Here is a 23,062-nt window from a genome sequence, read left to right as displayed (position 1 = left end):
GGAAATTTAGCAGGTGGATTATCTAAGCCGCCAGCAACTGTGTCCAGGACAATGGTCTCTTCACCCCTCCATATTTCAGGCTATATGCTGGAAATGGGGTACCCCGGGTGTAGATCTTCTAGCCTCCAGGTTCAACATGAAACTGGACAACTTTTTTTGTCAAGAACAAAGGGTCCACTAGCATGCAGAACACACTGATAATTCCTTGAGATCAGTTCTCTCTGACCTAGGTGTTTTTCTCCGGTTCCTGCTCCTTCCGCGTCTTCTTCATGGGATCGGGGCAGGGAAGTAACCGCTTATTCTGGTGGCTCCAGCCTGGCCCAGAAGGCCTTGATATACAGGAATCGTAAAGATGGGAGACTGTGGATTCTTCCACTATGCCCAGACCTGCTCTCGCAGGGACTAGTATTCCATCCTTCCTTACGGAATCTAAATTGGACGGTTTAACTGTTGATACCTACATCCTGAAAAGTCGTGGGCTTTCGGGTCCAGTTCTCTCTACTCTGGTTAATGCTAGGGGGCCGGCCTCCAGGCTCGTCTATCACAGAGCCTGGAAGGCGTATGTTTCCTGCCCTGAATCCAGAGGTTGGCATCCTCAAAAGGTATGACAGTGGCAGAAGTCTCGCCTTTCTACAATTAGGGGTAGAAATTAAACCTCTCATTCCTTAGTCCGGGCTTTTTATCCAAGGGGTGTCACGTTTAATTCTGCCAGTTAAGTCTCCCTTGTGCCCGTAGGATATTGAATGGTCTGTTTTTACAAAAACAGCCTTCTGAACCAATACGCCATATTCCTTTGGTTCTTTTGACCAGAAGATCGAGTTTCTGGTTGTGTTATCCTCTGCTAGAGGGGTATCAGAATTAACAGATTTTTGCTGCCTTAGGTGGTATCAGGATTTCATCTGAACCAAGATGTTATGTAGTAAGAGCAGTCAAGGTCTGTCTGAAAGCGATTGCTCTCATACGAAAAGCTGATGCTTTGTTTGTGCTGCCGGAAGGTCCTAGAAAGGGCCAGGCAGCTTAGAAATCCACTATCTCTAAGTAGATTTGGAAGGTTATTGTTCAGGCTTATGGTTTCAAGATGAAAATTCCTTTTTTTCATTTGAGAGCGCACTCGATTAGAGCAGTAAGTGCTTCATGGGCAGTGCTTCACCAGGCCTTCTTGGCTCAGATCTGCAAGGCTGCAACTCGGTCTTCCATCCATACATTCATTGAATTCTTTTGGGTGGATGTGAAAGGGCATGAGGTTAGCGCCTTCGGGCGGAGTGTGCTGCAGGCAGCAGTTTAGGTCCTCACGTCTGATGGGGGTCTGCTTTTTGATCTGTGTCTCCCTCCCCTCAATTTGGGCATTGCTATGGGACATCACATTAAGTGATTAATAAAGCCTCTGTGCCCCGTGATGTATGAACAAGAAAAAAGGATTTTTTAATACAGCTTACCTGTAAAATCCTTTTCTTGAGAGTTCATCACGGGACACAGAGCTCCCGCCCCTCTTCGGGATTTATGTATATATACTGTACATTGGGATACTTATTGCTTTGCTACTGTAGCAATAACTCTCGGTGGAGCTGCTGGTTTAAGCGGGCTTGTTACCTTCACTCTCGACACCTCTGTTTCACCGGCACCGGGTCTAGGGTTTCGTTCAGTTTTCCTCCAGACGATATAAGCACCAAACACTTGAGTAGGTTTTCCGTTGCTTTAATAAACGAACAAGGGAAGTAGCAGGAAAGAGGTAGAAGAAAAGCTGCAGGGAAGCTCAAATACCTTTCTGTAGTATTCTTCAGAACATTCTTTGCAATTGAACACTTGTAGTTGAATAGTCTCCCCTTTTTGTAGGATTTAATCTTTGCCCACCTGGATAGACATCTCTCACTTGCCTAGCAGCCAGCACGCAGCACAAACAAAAGTCTCTGCCACAGACTTGTTTGGAATAAAACCCGTACGATCCTTTGCCACAGGATGTATTGGTTTGTGATGAATGTCAGATACAGTACTTGAACTTTTAAGCCAACCCAGCAGTACTATACTGTAAGATTACTTCGGAATACGTCCTCCAACCAAGCCACCAGGCCCCTCTCCAGACCAGCACTCTGCATGATCCTTCCATGACGGGTCCTCCCCTGGGATCTTCTCGGTTGTCCAGCTTCTTCACTCAGGATAGACAGCTCAGGACCATTCCTCTGTTGCTGTGGTAGGACCCAGACAGACTTCTGGGCCCACCCACACGCCGCAGCAACATGGACCTCCGGAACGGAGAACCACGAGGTGGTATTCCTAGTGCATACCTGTCAGCCAGGAGGGCCAGCAAGTGGCTGAAAACGAACCCTAAAACACGGCATCTGTCCCATAAATACCCTCTCCCAGAGTGCAACTCGGAGGACCACCTCCACTGAGTTATCTCCGGGACAGAGGAGCACTCATCTGCTTCAACACATTGCTTTTCCAACACCTGCCGATGGTGACAATGACACCCACCGGCACAATGTGGAACTACACGCAACGTCAGCCAAGCTGGAACAGAGGCAAATCTAACTTCCTATAATAAGCGACCCACTAAATTTACCTATCAGCGGTAGATAAAAATCTACCAGCGGTACACTACAAAACTGCGGTACTTTCCATATGGGAGGGGTTATATAGGGGAGGAACTCACCTTGTAATTAGGGTTTGCCAGTGTCCAATCACCTGATGGTGACTATCTAACCCACTAAGTAATTAATAGAGCCTCTGTGTCCCGTGATGTACTCTCAAGAAAAGGATTTTACAGGTAAGCTGTATTAAAAAATCCTATTTTTCTTTTTTGTACATCACGGGACACAGAGCACCACAGTAATAACTGTATGGGATGTCCCAAAGCAATGCCATCTGAGGGAAGGGAGAAACAAAAAACAATGCAGACCGCCGTCAGACATGAGGACCTATACTGCTGCCTGCAGAACACTGCGCCCGAAGGCAGCATCCTCTTGTTGACCTACATCCACCTGGTAGAATTATGTGAATGTATGTACTGATGACCATGTTGCGGCCTTGCAAACCTGAGCTATGGAGGCTTGATGATGAACTGCCCAAGAAGCAGTGACTGCCCTGGTAGAGTGTGCTCTAAGATGAAAAGGCAGAACTTTCCCTTTTAAATCATAGGCCTGAATAATGACCTGACGAATCCACCTAGAAATAGTCGATTTTGACGCTGCTTGTCCTCTTCTGGGACCTTCTGGTAACACAAACAAAGCATCAGTTTTTCTAATCTGAGCCGCTGCTTCCAGATAGAATTTAACCGTTCTTACTATATCAAGGGAATATAGTAAATTTTCCTCTGCAGAACATGGTTCTGGAAAAAACGAAGGTAGAGAAACATCCTGGTTCACATGAAAACTGGATATTACCTTAGGTAAAAAGGCAAGGACGTAAGACCACCTTATCCTTATGAATGATCAAGTATGGCTCTCTACAAGAGAAAGCTGCTAACTCAGAAAATCTTCTTGCGGAGGTTATTTCAACCAGAAATACCAATTTCTTTGTCACAAGAATCAATGGAGCATCACATATTGGTTCAAAAGGAGACTCCTGAAGGACTGACAAGACCAGGTTCAAATCCCATGGGCACAGAGGAGATCTAACCGGTGGATTTATATGTGATACTCCCTGTATAAAGGCCTGAACTAAAGAATGCAAAGCCAGAGGTTTTTGGAAAAAACTGACAAGGCCGAGACTTGACCCATGGTAGTACTCAAGGCTAGTTTCATTTCCACTCCTGATTATAGGAAGGCAAGAATTCTACTTATGACATACTTGCGAGGATGCCAACCCTTGTTTTTGCACCAAGAGACATAGGCCTTCCAGATCCTATAGTAAATAGCCCTGGATGCCGGCTTCTTTGCATTAATCAGGACAGTTACCACTGAGCCTGAAAGACCCCGATGTCCTAAAATGAGGGCCTCAACAGCCAACCTGTCAAATTTAGCGTTTGTAAAGCAGGGTGGAACACTGGCCCTTGAGAAAGCAGGTCCGGGCAGCGGGGGCGTGTCCGGACATTGAAGGGAAAGGACGTGTTGCTGAGGAGCTCCGCCAACCCTTCTACAATCCACGGCCATCCTGCATATTCAGCAACTGGGTGAGCCTCCAAACCTTCCCCAGCAGTCACTGGACATCTCCCACACCAGCCCCTGGGGAAATTGTGGAGCCCGGCTGGTCGATTGAGTCGCTGTTAGGCCGTGGCCGGCTCCACATCACAGAGACCCGCCGCCATCTTGAGGCCTGTGGGATCTCCTACATCCCAGGGCTGGAGTGCCAAGATCGGCAGAGCAGAAGCAGGCTAACCCACCCGCATCTGTGCGGATTGCCCCCGGGCAGAGGCTGAGCTGTGTGGGGACCCGAGGGACCACTGGAGGACCCGTGGCAGCAAGCTCCGAGCACCCGTGGCTGGCCGCACATCTTGAGGCCTGTGAAGCCTCCAGCGTCCCCAAGCTCGAAGTACCGCGACTGGCGGAAAGAGGGACAGCCAATTCATCTTCATCCATAGCGGAAACTCCCAAGGGGCCACCGGATCAGTAAAAGGAGATTCCCAGACACCCACAGTCTGCCGCCATCTTGCGGTCTACTATACAAGGTACATCCTCCACACCCAGGTACTGTGTGCTCTAGTGATACTGTACTGCCTTCCCTATGCCCCCATCCTTGCAAGAACAGTGTCCTGAAGCAAGCCCTGACCCTGCACAGATAGCTTAGCACCTCTGCACCTCCTAGCCTGCTCCCTGAGAACCGATGCATGCTTATCGTCCCTCACTGAACATATGCTCCCCTTCAGCATAAAGCGCATTACGAATGTGCCCTCCCCAGACCCATTACACTTTGAAAGAAAGGTTTTGCGGGCACATGCACGATCCCTGAACATGACAGGCATGTAAGCTTGGAACTCCATCTCCCTCCGCCTATCCGAGACTCTCGCTGACCGTTCTGAAGCTCCTCTATCCACGGGAGTCACCTCCTCAGCCTCCCACAGTGACTGTGCACCCCATGGGAAAAATCGGAGACCAAAGGAAGAATTACACTACAGTGCTCAACCCCAGACCTCTTCCACCATGGACCGCTTCATACACAGGCCCGCATCCATGGCCTCGAGTGGTGGAGACACCACACAGGATCCACAAGAGCATTCTGAGCCTGAGACAGGTACTGACATTGCACCCAATCCACTACAGGGATCATTTACCCTGTTAACAGCAGATGTCTTAGACATCAAACTGCAATCTCTACTCCAGGCTATCACACACAATATTGCCCAGGAAGTAGCGAAACTTGCCAAAGAGCTGAGAGGTGAAATAGACCAACTGGGTGAACGCACAGACACCCTTGAGACTAAGTTTGATGAGCTAGTACAATATGTCCAAGTTTTAGAAGAAGACAACGCCGCCATTAAACACTCAGTCACCCAACTTCAAGCACAACAAGAAGACCTTGAAAACAGGGAACGCAGGCAGAATCTACGGATTAGAGGCATTCCTGAAGCAATGGAAGACAGAGACCTTCGCTCATATCCCTTGAGTTTGTTTAATGTGGTAGCCCCCAAAATCACTGATATTGATTGGCGCTTAGATAGAGCTCACAGATCTTTGGCCCCTCAGATTTCACTACTATGACAGCAAAGAAGCTTTGACAATCGCCACTCAAAACCAATCCAGGCTTGATTTCAGGGGGTCCAGGATCCAGATCTTCAGTGACCTTTCACCTATCACTCTGGCAAGACGAAGAAATCTTCGCCCACTAACTCTATACCTTCAGACCCATAAAGTCCTGTATCGCTGGGGATTCCCTTTTCGCCTCTCTGCATCCCGAGATGGCATACAATATTCCCTATGTGACCTCCAGGAAAGTGATGCCTTCATACGCAACCTAGGCCTCCCGCCTCTCTCTGATGAGGATCCTGTGCCGCTCTTCGCCACTCCTAAACCACCAGCAGTGCCGGGTCGCATCTGGACCCCTTTGAGACAGAAGCCACCCAAGATCAACTTCACTCCTCAGAGACGCCCATCTTCCAAACTCCCGACCTGAGGAACTATCCACATGGCTTCGGCTTTGTATGCTATTTTTGTCTGGCCCCCCTGATGTTCCTTTATGGCCGACTACTCCCCAGAGGGCCTACACATCTACCATCTTGTCTGTGGGGGTGCATCGATTGTTGTCATTTTTTATGACACCCTGGGTTAACAGTTTTATGTTTTTCAAAAGTTTTTTTTTTTTTTATTATCATAACCCAAGCCTTTTGATACGGAAGACGGAGGGGGACCCTCCGGCCTCCCATCTTCGGCGATCCTCATGCTTCCCTTCCCAGCCCAAGGCCTAAGGGTGTGACCACGCGACCTACCAACTGGAGAAAGGCAGTGTCATCCCGGGACTCATCGTGGTGGGCGGGCCGCTTGGAGCTCTGACCAGCGGTGACCCGATGCTGATTATGTCAGGCTGTTTTTTAAACTTTTATTGTGTAAGCGCATTCATTAAGGGGGGGTTTCTTGTAGGTTCTTTGCAATAAACAATTTTACACTATGGAGAGCCTCCCCTTCTATTTTTCTATTTTTTTACATGTGTTTACCATGACATTGCATTATCTTGACTGTGGAGGACTAAGGGATTCTGATGGTGGAAGAGCCGATCTAAGGGAGAAAGGAGATGACAGGCTTGTCTTTTTCTTACCTCTGGTAAGCTTACATCCATAGGGGATATTCACGCGGTGATGTGGTGATGCTTTAGTTACCCATGGATATGTGCACTCCAGAAGAAATACAATCCCTTATCTTGACTGTGGTCCGCCGTATGCAATGAACTGTCTATAAGAAAACATTGAGTTTATGCAGTAGATACAAGTGGTGTTCACATACTACCGCTGGTATATCATATGCTATCGCTGGTATCTTATGAACGATCGATTTGGGATTATTGGTTCTCATGCTACTGCATTGGACTTTCTGTTTTATGATTATTAATTTTATGTTTATATTTACTCTCGTTCATTCGAGAGTTTAGTGCTATTGTACTTACTAGCCATAAACCATTTGAAAACTTTATTAGCGCTGTTAATACTATCTTCCTATAAGAGAGTATATTTTGTTATAAAACCTTTTTGCCAATCTTAAGCCCACATCTAATTTCCCTATTCTCTTCCCTATTTAAAGGCACCGTACCCCACCCTCAATTCCTCCATGCCCATATTTCCGTAATTCCAAAACCTGGTAAAGATCCATCCCTTCTGGATAACTACAGGTCCATTGCACTACTCAATTCAGACTACAAAATATTTACAAAGATTCTAGCCAATCGACTATCCCACTTAATCCCAAGGCTCATACATAAAGATCAGGTAGGCTTTGTAGCAGCCAGACACGCAGGCAATAACACAAGACGTACCATAGACCTTATTGACCTTTTAAACAAAACAAAACATCCAGCCCTGATACTAAGCCTTGACACACAAAAAGCCTTTGACAGGCTCAGTTGGCCCTTTATGTTTGCCACACTCTCTAAATATGGCTTTAAAGGTCCCTTATCGCCGCGCTACACACTCTATATTCCCGACCCTCTTCCCAAGTCCAATTATCTTCCTACTTATCGCCATCCTTCTCTCTGAGTAATGGTACTAGACAGGGATGTCCGCTGTCCCCCCTACTTTTCATTCTCTGTCTGGAACCCCTGGCTGCAGCCATTCGCATTCACCCTGACAGACGTGGGGTCTCACTACGTCAAAACGAATACAAACTGTCCTTATTCGCAGACGACATCCTGTTGACTTTGACCAGACCCCACATTTCCCTCCCAAACCTACATGCCCTGCTTAAGGAATTTAGCTTTCTTTCAGGATATAAGATCAACACAAGCAAAGCAGAAGCTTTGCCCATACTCATCTCACCCTCGGATCTCACCGCCCTACAACAGAATTATTCCTATCATTGGTGTACGAAATCCCTTAAATATTTAGGAATTAACCTAACCTCCTCATATTCAAACCTTTACCAGGCCAACTTCCCGCCTCTCTTCCACGACATTGACCATTTCTTGCGACAATGGGACACATACCCCATTTCTCTCCTGGGCCACATCAATGTCCTGAAGATGTCTATTCTGCCGAGACTCCTCTATATATTTGAAACCCTACCGATCCCCGTCCCAATATCACAACTCAAAGCTACCCAGAGGTCATTCCTTAACTTCATTTGGCACTATAAAGCTCATCAAATAGCTAGCTCGGTCGTTCTTGACCCTAGATCCAGAGGTGGGTTGGGAGCCCCAGGATTATCAGATAGGAAGATGGGTTAATGTAGTTAGAGGGAGTGGAAGGGGCTCGCAGAAAAGGAAGGCCAGTCCTGTATTTGTGCATCAAAACAAATTTTCTGAGTTGGGTGAAGATGTGGAGGTGGCAAACACAGAGGTGGCGGCCCTAGATGTCACTGCTACCCCTAACAGCCGGGAGAGCAGGCCATCTAGTAGAGGTGGTGAGGGGAATGCAGGTAGGCTTAGACAGTTGATGGTTATAGGGGATTCTATAATCAGAAGGACTGATAGAATTATTTGTCGCCAGGATCGCCTCAACCAAATGGTTTGCTGTCTCCCTGGTGCTAGGGTTCGGCATGTGGTGGACTGGGTGGATAAATTACTGGCAGGGGCTGGGCATGACCCAGCTGTCTTGGTCCACATTGGAACCAATGACAGTATACATGTAAGGTGGAGGCTCCTTAAGAATCAATTTAAAGAACTAGGCTGCAAGTTGAAGGGAAGGACCTCCAAGGTGATATTCTCTGAAATATTGCCTGTGCCATGCGCAACACAGGCAGGGGGTGATTAGAGTGCTGAATGCATGGCTAAAGACCTGGTGTAGGGAGGAGGGTTTCTAGAGCACTGGGCTGACTTTTCATTGGGGTGCAACCTATATGCTAAAGACGGTTTGCACTTGATTGGAGGGGGGTCTGCTGTGCTGGGGGAGAGGTTTAGGGGAAGGCTGGAGGAGTATATAAACTAGGATTGAGGGGGGAGGGTGAACTAGATTTACATCGGGCAGACAGGTTAGTTAGGGGTCAGACATTAATGGAGGGTGGAATGGGGATAGATGGGGAGAGGGTTATAGTAGGTGACAAGAAATTTCCCATGTTGCAAACAGCCATTGGAAACTATAGTGCCATTTGTACTACTAAAAATGATATGAAAAACACCAGAGCAAAATGTAATAATGCATTAAAGTGTTTGTACACCAATGCCAGAAGTCTGCCAAGCAAAATAGGTGAGTTGGAAGCTCTGGTGCATGAGGAGAGCTATGATGTAATCGGTATTGCTGAAACTTGGCTTCAATCCTCACATGACTGGGCTATTAATATTCCTGGCTATGCACTCTTTCGGAGAGACAGGGTAAAAAGGAAAGGTGGCGGGGTATGTCTCTATGTGAGAAGTGATCTCAAAGCAAGTGAGAAAGAGGACCTGGTTGAAGGAGAGTGTGATGAGTCTGAAGCATTATGGGTGGAACTGCATATAGATGTGCGTAGTTCAAAGTTAATCATTGGAGTTTGTTATAGACCACCCAACATTAACGAGGAGGTGGAGACTCAGCTCCTTGCACAGATAGAAAGGGCTGCAAAGGCTGGGACAGTGATAATAATGGGGGATTTTAACTACCCAGAAACTGACTGGAGTAATGGCACTACTGGGACAGTTAAAGGGCAAAAATTTATAAACCTATTACAGGACAATTTTATGGTCCAGTTTATTGAGGCCCCAACTAGGAATGAAGCTCTGTTGGACCTGGTAATCTCAATCCATGCAGAGCTTATTACTAATGTCCAGATTAAGGAACACCTGGGTAGCAGTGATCATAACATGATTTCATTTGATGTTAGCTGTAAACAAGAAATACATACGGGAAAGATAAAAACACTTAACTTCAAGAGACCCACGGATCCTAAAAGAATTGAGCTCTGTAGTTTCAAAGCCATTGTATCTAATTTTTAGGGACGCATTAATGACGGGAACAGTGCCACTGGATTGGCGCAGGGCGAATGTGGTGCCTATATTTAAAAAGGGATCAAAGTCGTTACTAAGTATCTATAGACCTGTTAGTTTAACTTCTATAGTCGGGAGGATACTGGAGCGTTTAATAAAAGACCACATAGACGAGTTCTTGCTGGAAAAAAACATTTTAAGCAACAGACAGCATGGATTCATGAAAGACAGAAGTTGTCAGACAAACCTGATTACTTTTTATGAAGAGGTAAGTAAAACCTTGGACAGAGGGGTGGCTGTGGATGTGGTATACTTGGATTTTGCAAAAGCGTTCGACACAGTTCCCCACACACGGCTCATGTGTAAGGTAAAGTCTACAGGCTTGGAAATATCAGTTTGTAAATGGATAGAAAACTGGCTAAAAGACAGAATTCAGAGAGTAGTGGTTAATGATTCTTACTCTGAATGGTCTAAGGTTATCAGTGGTGTACCCCAAGGTTCAGTGCTGGGACCCTTACTTTTTAATATCTTTATAAATGATATAGGGTCTGGGATCAAAAGTAACATTTCTGTCTTTGCAGATGACACCAAGCTAGGCAGTGGAATAACGTCCTTACAGGATGTCTCCAATTTACAAGCCGACCTCAATGCACTGTCTAATTGGGTGACTATGTGGCAGATGAGGTTTAATGTTGATAAATGTAAAGTTATGCACTTGGGGGCTAAGAATATGTATGCATCATACATGCTAGGGGGAGTACAACTGGGGGAATCCTTGGTGGAGAAGGATCTGGGGGTTTTGGTAGATCATAAGTTCAATAATAGCATGCAATGCCAAGCTGCGGTTTCCAAAGCGAGCAAAGTCCATTCTTGTATTAAGAGAGGTATGGACTCTAGAGAGAGATAATTTTGCCCCTCTAAAAAATTATTAGTAAGACCTCATCTGGAATATGCAGTTCAGTTTTGGGCACCAGTTCTCAAAAAGGATATCGGGGAACTGGAGAAAGTGCAGAGAAGGGCAACCAAACTGATAAGAGGCATGGAGGAGCTCAGCTATGAGGAAAGATTAGAGGAACTGAATTTATTCACTCTTGAGAAGAGGAGAATAAGGGGGGATATGATCAACATGTTCAAATATATAAGGGGTCCATATAGTGATCTTGGCGTTGAGTTATTCTCTTTACGGTCAACCCAGAGGACACGGTGGCACTCTTTACGTCTAGAGGAAAAGAGATTCATCTCCAAATACACAAAGGTTTCTTCACAGTAAGAGCTGTGAAAATGTGGAATAGACTCCCGCCAGAGGTGGTTCTGGCCAGCTCAGTAGATTGCTTTAAGAAAGGCCTGGATACTTTCCTAAATGTACATAATATAACTGGGTACTAACATTTATAGGTAAAGTTGATCCAGGGAAAATCCGATTGCCTCTTGGGGGATCAGGAAGAAATTTTTTCCCCTGCTGTAGCAAATTGGAGCATGCTCTGCTGGGGTTTTTTGCTTTCCTCTGGATCAACTGAGGGTATAAAATTGGGTATATTGGATTGTACAATATTTTTTATTTTATTTATTTATTGTTTTTAAGGTTGAACTGGATGGACTTGTGTCTTTTTTCAACTTGACTAACTATGTAACTATGTAACCTCCTTAAATATTATTTTGCTACCCATCTAAAACCAATTGTTGTCTGGTCACATAGAATGGCGTCCAGTATCTGGTCGGAAATTGAAATGAACATTACTAGTCCAGTCCACCCCTGCTCCATGATTTGGTTGGATTTAGAGACCTCCATAACCCAACTTAGGAACATATGCCTACACCCGATGATTTTCACTCTTTCTATATGGAAAAAATGTTCCCGTCAGTTCTGCCTCTCATCCCCATGCCCACCCCTGCTAAATGTGCTGTTTAATCCCGACATACCGGACAGTTTATCCTATACTCGAATGCTCCCATGGACACAGGCCGGAATTTTTCAGCTCCGAAGTCTCGTACACCCAATTACCCACACACTTTTATCCTTCGATGAAATTCAACAGAAACAACAAATCTCTAAACGTTTATTTTACTCTTATCTCCAAATTAAACATTACTTCAGCTCCAAATCCCCCACCCTCACCTTGGATAGACCCACTCCATTTGAACTCTTATGTGCCCAAGGCCCATACCAAGCTCATCTTATTTCAGAAATTTACAAATATCTACATGAGGTCCTCCCACTCACCGACATATGTCACTTCTACATGCAGAAATGGTCCCAAATCATCAAACAACCCATCCCTACCCCTCAATGGCAGAAAATATGGGAGGCTGCTTCCAAATCTTCATGATGTGTAGAGCAGAGGGAGACGACCTATAATATTTTACTATTTTGGTACAGAACCCCAGAGGTCCTACATAGATAAGATCCCGGGGCTTCCCGTGTGTGTTGGAGATGCCGGGGAGATATTGACTCCCACCCACCTATGTCCCAATATTCAACCCTTCTGGTCCTCTATCTGCATGCCAATTCTCCACTCCTGTGATGAACACTGCAGACAGACAAGGAACATGCTCTTCTGCCCAAGCCAGAATATGGCTTACCTCTTTCTGGCGGCATGACTTTTGGTGCCGCCTTGGTGATTGATATAGGCTACGGCCGTGGCATTGTTGGACTAAATCCAGACAGGACAGTTTTATTACCTGTTTGTCCAAGCCCTTAAGGCCAGACGTGGCACCCAAATTTCTAGAATGTTGATGGGCAAGGCCTTTTCGGCCTCCGACCATCTCCCCTGGACAGAGTTCCCTTCTAAGACAGCTCCCCAGCCTAAGAGGCTGGCATCGGTCGTCACTACTCTCCAGGTAACTGGCATGAAGGTTTTTACCTTCTGCAAGTTCTTGGTTAACAACCACCAACTGAGACTGTGGCGCACGCTTGGAGTCAAGCTCATCGGGCAATCCAAATCCTGTTTTTTTCTGCTCCAAACAGATAGAATACTGTTTTGCAGTAACCTTGAATGGAATTGGGCATAGGGAACTGCCTCGAATGAAGCTACCATCTTCCCTAACAACCTTATGCAAAGGCGAATGGAAGGACTCACCCTTGTCCTGACCATGTGAACCAGTTCTCTTATAGCGCAAAATTTTGCCTGGGGTAAAAACACTCTTGTGGGTTGTGTCTATAACTAGACTACTAGTACTCCAGCCTTCTTACTGGCCGTAGGGATGATTTTTCTAGGTTGAGAATCCAACCTAAATGCTCCAGATATTTGATCATGCTTACCATACTCTGATCTAGCCCTGTTACAGGCTGATCTATCAGCAGCAGGTCATTTAGATATGCCAGTATTGTTATACCCCGGGCTCTTAATCTCACCAAAAGCGGAGCCAGGACTTTTGTAAATACCCAAGGTGCGGTGGCCAACCCGAAGGGCAAGGCCACAAACTGAAAATGTCTCTGTTCCACTGCGAATTGCATGAATCTCTGTTGAGTGGGGAGTATTGGAACATGGAGATAAGCATCCTTGATGTCTATTGATGCTAGGAGTTCTCCCCCCCTTAGAGTGGACACTACAGAGCGAATTGACTCCACGCGAAACAAGCAAATGTTTAGGAACTGGTTCAGACCCCTGAGATCCAAAATAGGTCTGACATCTCTGTTCAGCTTTGGCACCATGAAGAGGTTTGAATAAAACCCCAACCCCTGTTCTCCTAAGGGAGTCTCTATGATCACCCCTTGAGACAGCAGTTGGTCTAGTGCCTGGAATAAAGACCTTCTCTTTATTAGGTCCTTGGGAACGCTTGATCTTAGGAAGCGAGACAGTGGAAACTCCTGAAACTCTAGTTTGTATCCCAGAGACACTGTGGAGATGACCCATCTGTCCTGGATTTCCTCCCGCCAGACTCCTGAAAACTGTCGAAGCCTTCCCCCCACTCGATCGAGCTGGGGCACCCCTTCATAAGGAGGCCTTGGGACTCTGCTTTGCAGATTTCTGCCCCCAGGGTTTTTTCTGGCCCTGCGTTTGGTTCTGAGGCCTTCCGCTTGGAGTTGATGGCGGAGGCCATTGTAACTGCCTGGAGGCCGTTGTCCCTGGCAATGGAGAGGCAGAACATTTAAAAGAGAAACGCTTACTCTTTCTTTTTACTGGAAGAAGTGTACTCTTTCCACCTGAGATTTTCTGGATGTATTTATCCAGGTCATCCCCAAGCAAATGTTCCCCATGAAAGGCAAAACCAGTCATCAGCTTCTTACAAGGCAACTCCGCTGACCAATGCTTAAGCCACAAAACCCTGCGCATATGAACCAACAGAAGGGCAAGGTGAGACGTCTGATGAATAGAATCTTTAATAGCGTCAACTGCAAAACAAAGGGCCCTAGGCAGTTCTGCCAGATCCGGGACCTCTTCCCCTTTGATGACTTGTTTTACTTTGTCTTTAAGGGATTGACAGACACCAATTGCCGCCACTGCAGGCTGTGCAATTGCATCAGCCATGGCAAACAAGGCTTTAAGCAATGTCTCCAGTTTCTTATCCTGGGTCCTTAAACACCTGAACATTGTCTACTGGACAAGAAGGACTCTTATTCAGAGAAGAAACAGCCGCATCTACTGCTGGCACACTCCATTTCTTAGTAAATTTCTCCTCCATAGGATAGATCTGAGAAAATATTTTAGGAGGGATAAAATGCCTGGATGATCTCAGTCAGCATAAATAGGCTGTTCCAGCAAAGGATGCATAGGAAAAGCGTGTGAACCCTGGGGAGGTTTTAGAGAACCCAAAGAGGAGAAGGGAGCTTCAGTCGCCTCTGCTAAAGGTAATTTATAACCAAAACGCACTGTTTCAGTGAGTGATAGAACTAGCAATCTTTGCAACTGTGAAGCTGAAACAGATTCCTCTGGGATAGAGTCCTTCAAATGAGGAACCATCCTCCTGCCCCTCTAGTGGGCCCCCAGAGGCACATTCAAATCCTCTACCCACTCCTGATCCGCAGATGCTGGGTCCAGGACAGGGGAAGGGGATCTTTCACGCTTCCTCCCAGCCTGGGAGAAGGATGCGAACAAACTAGCTATCTTTACCTCCAGACCAGCCAGGGCTGTAGCCAGATCATCCTTAGTGACATATGCAGAGGCTGGTGTGTTGGAGGTAGCTACAATGCCTGATGGTTCCAATTTTTCAGCTTGGTCTGCTGCTTCAGGACTTTCAGGAGAGGATGATCCTGTGGAGGCATGCGCACACAGCGACACACATCATAAATCCCAGGGGGGGGTGAGTATACTGATGCCTGGATTCTCCCCCCTTCTTCCCCTTTGAGTGGCTGCTGATAGGAGCCTGGGAAAGCAGACCCCTCCGCAGGTATTGCTTGACACAACTATCCATAGAGGCTAGCATGGGATGTTTAACACTACATATGTTATTTACACCCTCTAGTGGTTAAAAAAATAAAAACAGGCAAGACAACATCTACTCAAAGAAAAGAAGTCCATAGGAATGTCCCAGGATCTTCTTTTAACTTACCATTCCTGCCGCAGGGTACTAACTGGAATACTCACAGTGACCCAATCTTCACCCATCACGGCGGGTTGGAGTCATGCCAGACCTTCAAGGACGAGGTCCCCTTTGAATGTAGGGTCCACTGCTTTGGACCTGTATAGCGCCCTGCCAGAGCAAACTTGTAGCATAGGAATTTGACTAAGATCCTGGATCCCAGGGCCCAGCTCTCTTAAGAGAAGTGTTACAGGCAAAACCTTGTTCTTTTGTACCGAGGCTCGGGTACCATCCACTTTAGCCTTTGATTCTGGCCTTTTGAATGGATCCGATTGTGCAGCTCCTTGACCCTGACAGGCCTTTCTAAGGAGCTTCTTAGCATAAACTTTAAATGTGACCAACACCTTAGACACTGGCAAAAAAACTGAGGTACTCCCTGTGTGGGAGGGGTTATATGGGGGGGGGGAACTTCCTGTCTGTAATTATGCCACTGTCCATCACCTGAAGGTGGCGTATAACCCATACAGTTAGTCAGGTCCATAAATATTGGGACATCGACACAATTCTAATCTTTTTGGCTCTATACACCACCACAATGGATTTAAAATGAAACAAACAAGATTTGCTTTACTGCAGACTTTCAGCTTTAATTTGAGGGTATTTACATCCAAATCAGGTGAACGGTGTAGGAATTACAACAGTTTGTATATGTGCCTCCCACTTTTTAGCGGACCAAAAATAATGGGACAGATTAACAATCATCCATCAAACTTTCGCTTTTTAATACTTGGTTGCAAATCCTTTGCAGTCAATTACAGCCTGAAGTCTGGAACGAATAGACATCACCAGACGCTGGGTTTCATCCCTGGTGATGCTCTGCCAGGCCTCTACTGCAATGGTCTTCAATTCTTGCTTGTTCCTGGGGCATTTTCCCTTCAGTTTTGTCTTCAGCAAGTGAAATGCATGCTCAATCGGATTCAGGTTAGGTGATTGACTTGGCCATTGCATAACATTCCACTTCTTCCCCTAAAAAAAGTCTTTGGTTGCTTTCGCAGTATACTTTAGATCAGTGTCCATCTGCACTGTGAAGCTCCGTCCAATGAGTTCTGAGGCATTTTGCTGAATATGAGCAGATAATATTGCCTGAAACACTTCAGAATTCATCCTGCTGCTTTTGTCAGCAGTCACATCATCAATAAATACAAGAGAACCAGTTCCATTGGCAGCCATACATGCCCACGCCATGACACTACCACCACCATGCTTCACTGATGAGGTGGTATTCTTTGGATCATGAGCAGTTCCTTTCCTTCTCCATACTCTTCTCTTCCCATCACTCTGGTACAAGTTGATCTTGGTCTCATCTGTCCATAGGATGTTGTTCCAGAACTGTAAAGGCTTTTTTAGATGTTGTTTGGCAAACTCTAATCTAGCCATCCTGTTTTTGAGGCTCACCAATGGTTTACATCTTGTGGTGAACCCTCTGTATTCACTCTGGTGAAGTCTTCTCTTGATTGTTGACTTTGACACACATACACCTACCTCCTGGAGAGTGTTTTTGATCTGGCCAACTGTTGTGAAGGTGTTTTCTTTACCAGGGAAAAAATTCTTCGGTCATCCACCACAGTTGTTTTCCGTGGCTTTCCGTGGTCTTCCCGGTCTTTTGGTGTTGCTGAGCTCACTGGTGCATTCTTTCTTTTTAAGGATGTTCCAAACATTGGCCACACCTAATGTTTTGCTATCTCTCTGACAGCTCTTTGGATCTCATATTGAGAGTTGACAGCAACAGATTCCAAATGCAATTAGCACACTTGAAATAAACTCTGGACCTTTTATCTACTCCTTGTAAATGGGATAATGAGGGAATAACACACACCTGGAAATGTTTTGCCATCTCTCTGACAGCTCTTTGGATCTCATATTGAGAGTTGACAGCAACAGATTCCAAATGCAATTAGCACACTTGAAATAAACTCTGGACCTTTTATCTACTCCTTGTAAATGGGATAATGAGGGAATAACAGACACCTGGCCATGGAACAGCTGAGCAGCCAATTGTTCCATTACTTTTGGTCCCTTAAAAAGTTGGAGGCACATATACAAACTGTTGTAATTCCTACACCGTTCACCTGATTTGGATGTAAATACCCTCAAATTAAAGCTGAAAGTCTGCAGTTAAAGCACATCTTGTTTGTTTCATTTTAAATCCATTGTGGTGGTGTATAGAGCCAAAGAGATTAGAATTGTGTTGATGTCCCAATATTTATGGACCGAACTGTATTACTGTGGTGCTCTGTGTCCCGTGATGTGTAAAAAAGAAAATGGCAATTTTCTGTAATTTGTCCCAAGATTTCCGTAATTTGCGCACCTTCATACATTTACTCTAAAATATAAACAACAAATGTAGCAAATATGGATACATACTGTATACTTTTATTTCCTTGCGTTTTTTTGGAATAATTTTACCCCAAAATATAATCAAAGTCTGCTAATTAAAACATTACATTATTGTGACTTTTTTATGTAAAGTAGTGGAATGCTAAAGCTCAAATAGAAATTATATGTCCCACTTTATTCCCCTTCCAATGCTACATTGTGGAGCATGCAGAAAACAACAACAACAAAAAATTAAAAAAAAAACATTATATCATTAAGATAACATTACGTCAGGTTGGTGAGGTCACAAATTTTCATGTAGACAACTTTTCACAAGTATGCAATTACTAACAGTTTGAATGACTTAACGTTCAGTTATATGAGTATTTGATGTCTGTGCAGACACAGATATCATCTAGGTCATATGACCTAATTGTTGCAATTTAGGAATTATTCTGGGGAGGAAATAACGGAAAATTGTATACTCACCTTTCTGTAATTTTCCTTTCCTGGCGCATCTTCATGGCAGCACACACTGGGTTGTGACTCCGCCCCCACAACCTGACAGGATTGGTTAGCTATAAATTTGAAGTGGAGACACCCCTCTGCATTCTCTGTAAATATATCACCATAAAACGGGGTGGGAATCTGTGTGCTGCCATGAAGATGCGTCAGGAAAGGAAAATTACGGAAAGGTGAGTATACAATTTTCCTTTTTCCTGATGCCTTCATGGCAGCACACACTGGGAAATAACTCGCCATTCGGGTGGGTGCAAGAAAATAATATTTATTCCTTATAATGTGGAAGAATTGGCTATAACAACGGATCTACCGAAGTCTGCCATAGCCAAGTGAGCAGAGTCCACTCTATATTGAGAAATGAAAGTGTGTCTGGAGGACCAAGTCGCTGTTTTGCAAATCGTCTCTGGTGAGACCCTGCAATATGCTGCCCAGGAGGTAGCCACTGCCCTGGTCGAGTGAGCCCTGATGCCTTCAGGAATTGCCAGATGGCGAATGCAGTATGCCTTCTTGATGGATTTGACTAACCAGGAGGCGATAGTATGTGTAGTAGCCGCTTGACCTCGTCTGTTTCCATGGGGGATGACCATGAGGTCATCCGTCTTCCTAAAAAGAGTTGTAGCCGCAAAGTAACTAATGATGGTTGTTTTAACATCCAGCGGATGAGGTTCACCTTGATCATTAGTAAAGGATGGTAAGACAATGTCTTGGTTGTAGTGGAAGGAAGTTGCTACCTTCGGGATAAAGTGGTCTGAAGGTCTTAGTACTACTTTATCAGGGAAGAATACTAAGTAAGGTTCCGATGCCATCAGTGCTTGGATTTCAGATACCCTCTTTGCTGATGTAATGTGATGTGAGAAAAGACAGTTTCAGAGTTAGATCCTACAGTGAGATTGAATCAGATGGAGTAAAAGGAGGATTGGTGAAGGCATCGAGGACTACTGAGAGGTCCCATGATGGAAAAGCTGGTTTCTTGGGAGGTTTGATTTTCAGACAGGCTCTTAGGAATTGGATTACCAGAGGATGTAATGCCCATCTAGTGCCTGTTTTGGCCGACAAAACGGATACTTGTACCTTAAGGGTACTTGAACTTAAGCCTTTGTCGATTCCTGACTGGAGGAACTCTAAGATTTGAGAAGGTTCTGGAGCAATGGGGTTCCATCCCTTCTGCTGTGCCATGAAAAAGAACTTGCTCCAAATTCTTGTATAGGTGGTGTTGGTGGTATTTTTCCTGGCTTGCATCAGGGTTGATATTACTTCCTGAGAAAAGCCTTGTTCCCTTAACCTAGCCCTTTCAACTTCCAGGCCGTCAGATGCAACTTCTCTGGAGCTGGGTGTAGAAATTGGCCTTGAGACAGCAGATCGGAAGAGGGATTGGAGGCTGAAGGCTGAGTTGCAATAGGGTCGTGAACCATGGTCTTCTCGGCCAAAGTGGGATTACTGCGACTACTGTGGCTGAAGATCTCCGGAGCCTGGACAGGAATCTTGCGATTAACGGGGTTGGAGGGAATATGTCCTCCCAACTTGAAGTTCCATGGGTGAATTAGACAATCTATTCCCTTGGCTGATGGGAACGACGCTCTTGACAGAAACCTCGGACACTTTGTATTCGCAGGTGTGGCTGCTAAGTCGACCTCTGGCATTCCCCACGTTTCCGTAAGAAGGGAAAAGGCCTGGAGGCTCAAGGACCATTTGTTGTTCGAGAGTCTCTCGGCTCAGATAATCAACTAACATGTTCTGTGCCGCAGGGACATATATTGCCCTTAAGTCTGTTGGGTGTGCCTGTGCCTATTCCAAGATAGGACGGACTTCCTCCATCAGTGTGAGACTCTGCTTCTGGATATAGGACACTGCCACCTTGTTGTCCATCCGGGTAATCACGTTTTTCCCTCTGAGGGCTGGTGCAAATGCCATGAGAGCCTTGAAAGCTGCCCTGAGTTCTAGTACATTCAATACTATACCCTGGGCCTGGAACTGCCATCAGCCCTGCGCTGCTTGATCTTGAAAGTGAGCTCCCCAACCGCTCTGACAGGCATCCGAAGTGACTATTTCCGGGTCTGGATGAACTATCAGCCTGTATCTTCTGAGGTTGATCGGGTGTGTCCACTACCATACCGATTGCTTCATTGGTCTGGAAATGGGAATGATCTGACACATCGATACTCCATCCCACTGCCTTAGAAAGGAGTTTTGCAGGACTCTCATGTGCCATTGAGACCACTGCACCATGGGTAGAGTTGCAGACATGGAGCCTAGCACACACAAACAGGGCCTGGCTGGTAGATGCCTCGCTGACAGTAATCTCTGCATCTTCTGTATTAGAGGCTGGACTTTCTCCTGAGGGAGTTGTACCCTGTTCAATTTGGTGTTCAGATCCGCTCCCAGAAATACCATATTTTGCATGGGTTGCAGACTGCTCTTTTTCCAATTGACTAGCCAACCAAAGTCCTGGAGAGTCGTGAGTAGGATCTTCCGATGACATAGCAAAGTTTCCCAATTTTCTGCTAAGAGCAGGATGTCGTCCAAATAATGGTGGACTCGATGACCCTTTTCCCTGAGGAATGCAACCAAGGGTAGCAGGACCTTGTTGAATATCCCCGGAATTGGAAGTGGCATTTGTTGATGGCGAATCGGAGAAACTTTTGAAAGGCGGGATGAATCGGAATATGTAGGTAAGCGTCTGATAAATCTATTGATAGCATCCAGTCGCTCAGGTTTACTGCTAGAATTATGGACTGAAGGCTCTCCATTTTGAAAGCCTCTATTTTGATGTTCCTGTTGAGATTTTTTAAATCCAATACAGGGCGCAAGTCTCCGGTCTTCTTCTTTACCAAAAATAAGGGGGAATAGAAACTCCTCCCCTTTTGACATGATGGAACTTCCAGAATTGCTCCTTTTTGCTTCAATTCTACTAAATATTTTATTAGTAACTTCCTTTTGTTTAGTGAAGATGGCAGTCTGGTTGCTTGGAAGTGATTTCCCGGGAGTCTGCCCATAAACTTCCATTTGTGTCCAAATCTGATTGTGGCTAGAGTCCACAGATCTTTTATATGACTTGACCAGATCTGTACGAAGTTCTTGAGCCTGGCGCCCACCTGTGCTGGGTGGGCAGGCGAATCTTCAAAAGGACTTCTGCTGCTCCCCTGCCAGGGTAGGCTTGGACTTCTGCATCCTCAGGAAGGAAGGTCTTGTATTTTTCCAGTCCCTTCTAAACTCCCTACCGGGGCGGTAGGATCTAGCTTCCTTATATTTATCGGGAAGGTTGCATCTGTAAGATGGACCCTTTTGGGCCTTGGGTCTCCTGTCCGAGGGAATTAATCCCGACTTCCCTCCTGTTACCTTGGAGATGGCGGCGTCCAATTTAGACCCGAACAGATTTGAGCCATCGTATGGGATTCTACACCAGTTTGTTTTAGATGCAGTATCAGCCATCCATGGTTTCAGTCACAAGGCCCTACTTGCCGTGACTGAGGCTAGCATTGATCTTGCTGAGGATCTTATAATATCAACTGAGGCTTCTGCCACAAAGTCGCCTGCCAACTTGATCTCCTGAAGAGAGGAGATTATTTTACCCAATTCAGTGCCGTCTTGAAGGTCTTTCTCCACCAGGGTTGCCCATCCTGATATGGCTTTAGCTACGGCTGCTGTGGTAATCGCTGGCCTGCAAGTGCCCCCAGCCATGAAATATGCTTTTTTCAGTTCTAGATCCAATTTCCGATCAAGGACGTCCCGAAAGGAAACTGCGTCCTCAATAGGCAGAGTGACATGCCGTGCAAGACGCACCAAGGAGGAGTCGACGACAGGGGGGTTCATCAATGAATTGACTTCCGACTCTTTCAAAGGATACATCTTTGCCAGTCTGTTGGTGAGACTGGACCGCTTATCAGATCTTTCCCACTCATCTTTAATTAGATCCTCCAGTTCACCTATAAAAGGGAAGTTTTTTGGATCTTTTCTTAAATTTGGGAAATATTTCCGAACTTTCTGCGGTTCCACTTTATCTTCTTCCCAGCCGATCGCTTCCTTAACTGATTTTGCAAAAGGTTCAACTAGGGAAAAATCAAAGCCTGCTGACATCTCCTGGTCCTCATCTCCGGAGGAAGATTCTGATGCCTGGGGTTGATGGAAATCTGCTGCCGATGTGCTGGGAGTAGGCCTATCCGTTAGTGGTGTCGTTGTCTTCATTATGGATTCTCGTACAGATTCTCTTATGAGCTTCGTAGCCACCCTTGCGTCGAATTCTTTTTCCTTTGTTGCCTCATTGAAGCATGAGCGGCAGGCTAGTTTATCTGGCAAGGCGGGCGCGCCGCATACCCAGCAAGCGTTTGCTGCAGGACGGGTGTGGCGGCTCTGGAGGTGTGATGAAGGTGACCGTCTGTGGTGTGACCGACTATGACGGGAGCGGCTGCGGCATGAGCGGCTGTGACGTGAGCGGCTATGTCTTCGGTGGCGGGAGGAAGATCTTGAACGGCTTCTGTGGGACCTCCTGCTTGACGCATGACTTGATCTTCTTCCATGCCTTGAACTTGCGGCTCTTGACCTGGTAGGGCTGCCATAAACGCAGCGTTATTGGTCCGGCTCTCTTTTTCTCTCCCCTTCTTCAATACTTACCAATGACGGCCTCTTACCTAGTTTGCTGATGGTGGTCTGCGCGGGCAGTGGTCTCCGTAGCAATAGTGACAGGAAGTCTGAAGAGGAATAAGGGAAAATTTTTTATATATTTATATATATATAT

Source organism: Aquarana catesbeiana, linkage group LG03 (genome assembly GCF_042186555.1).
Source record: "Aquarana catesbeiana isolate 2022-GZ linkage group LG03, ASM4218655v1, whole genome shotgun sequence".
NCBI lineage: Eukaryota > Metazoa > Chordata > Amphibia > Anura > Ranidae > Aquarana > Aquarana catesbeiana.
This window is presented reverse-complemented; position numbering follows the sequence as displayed.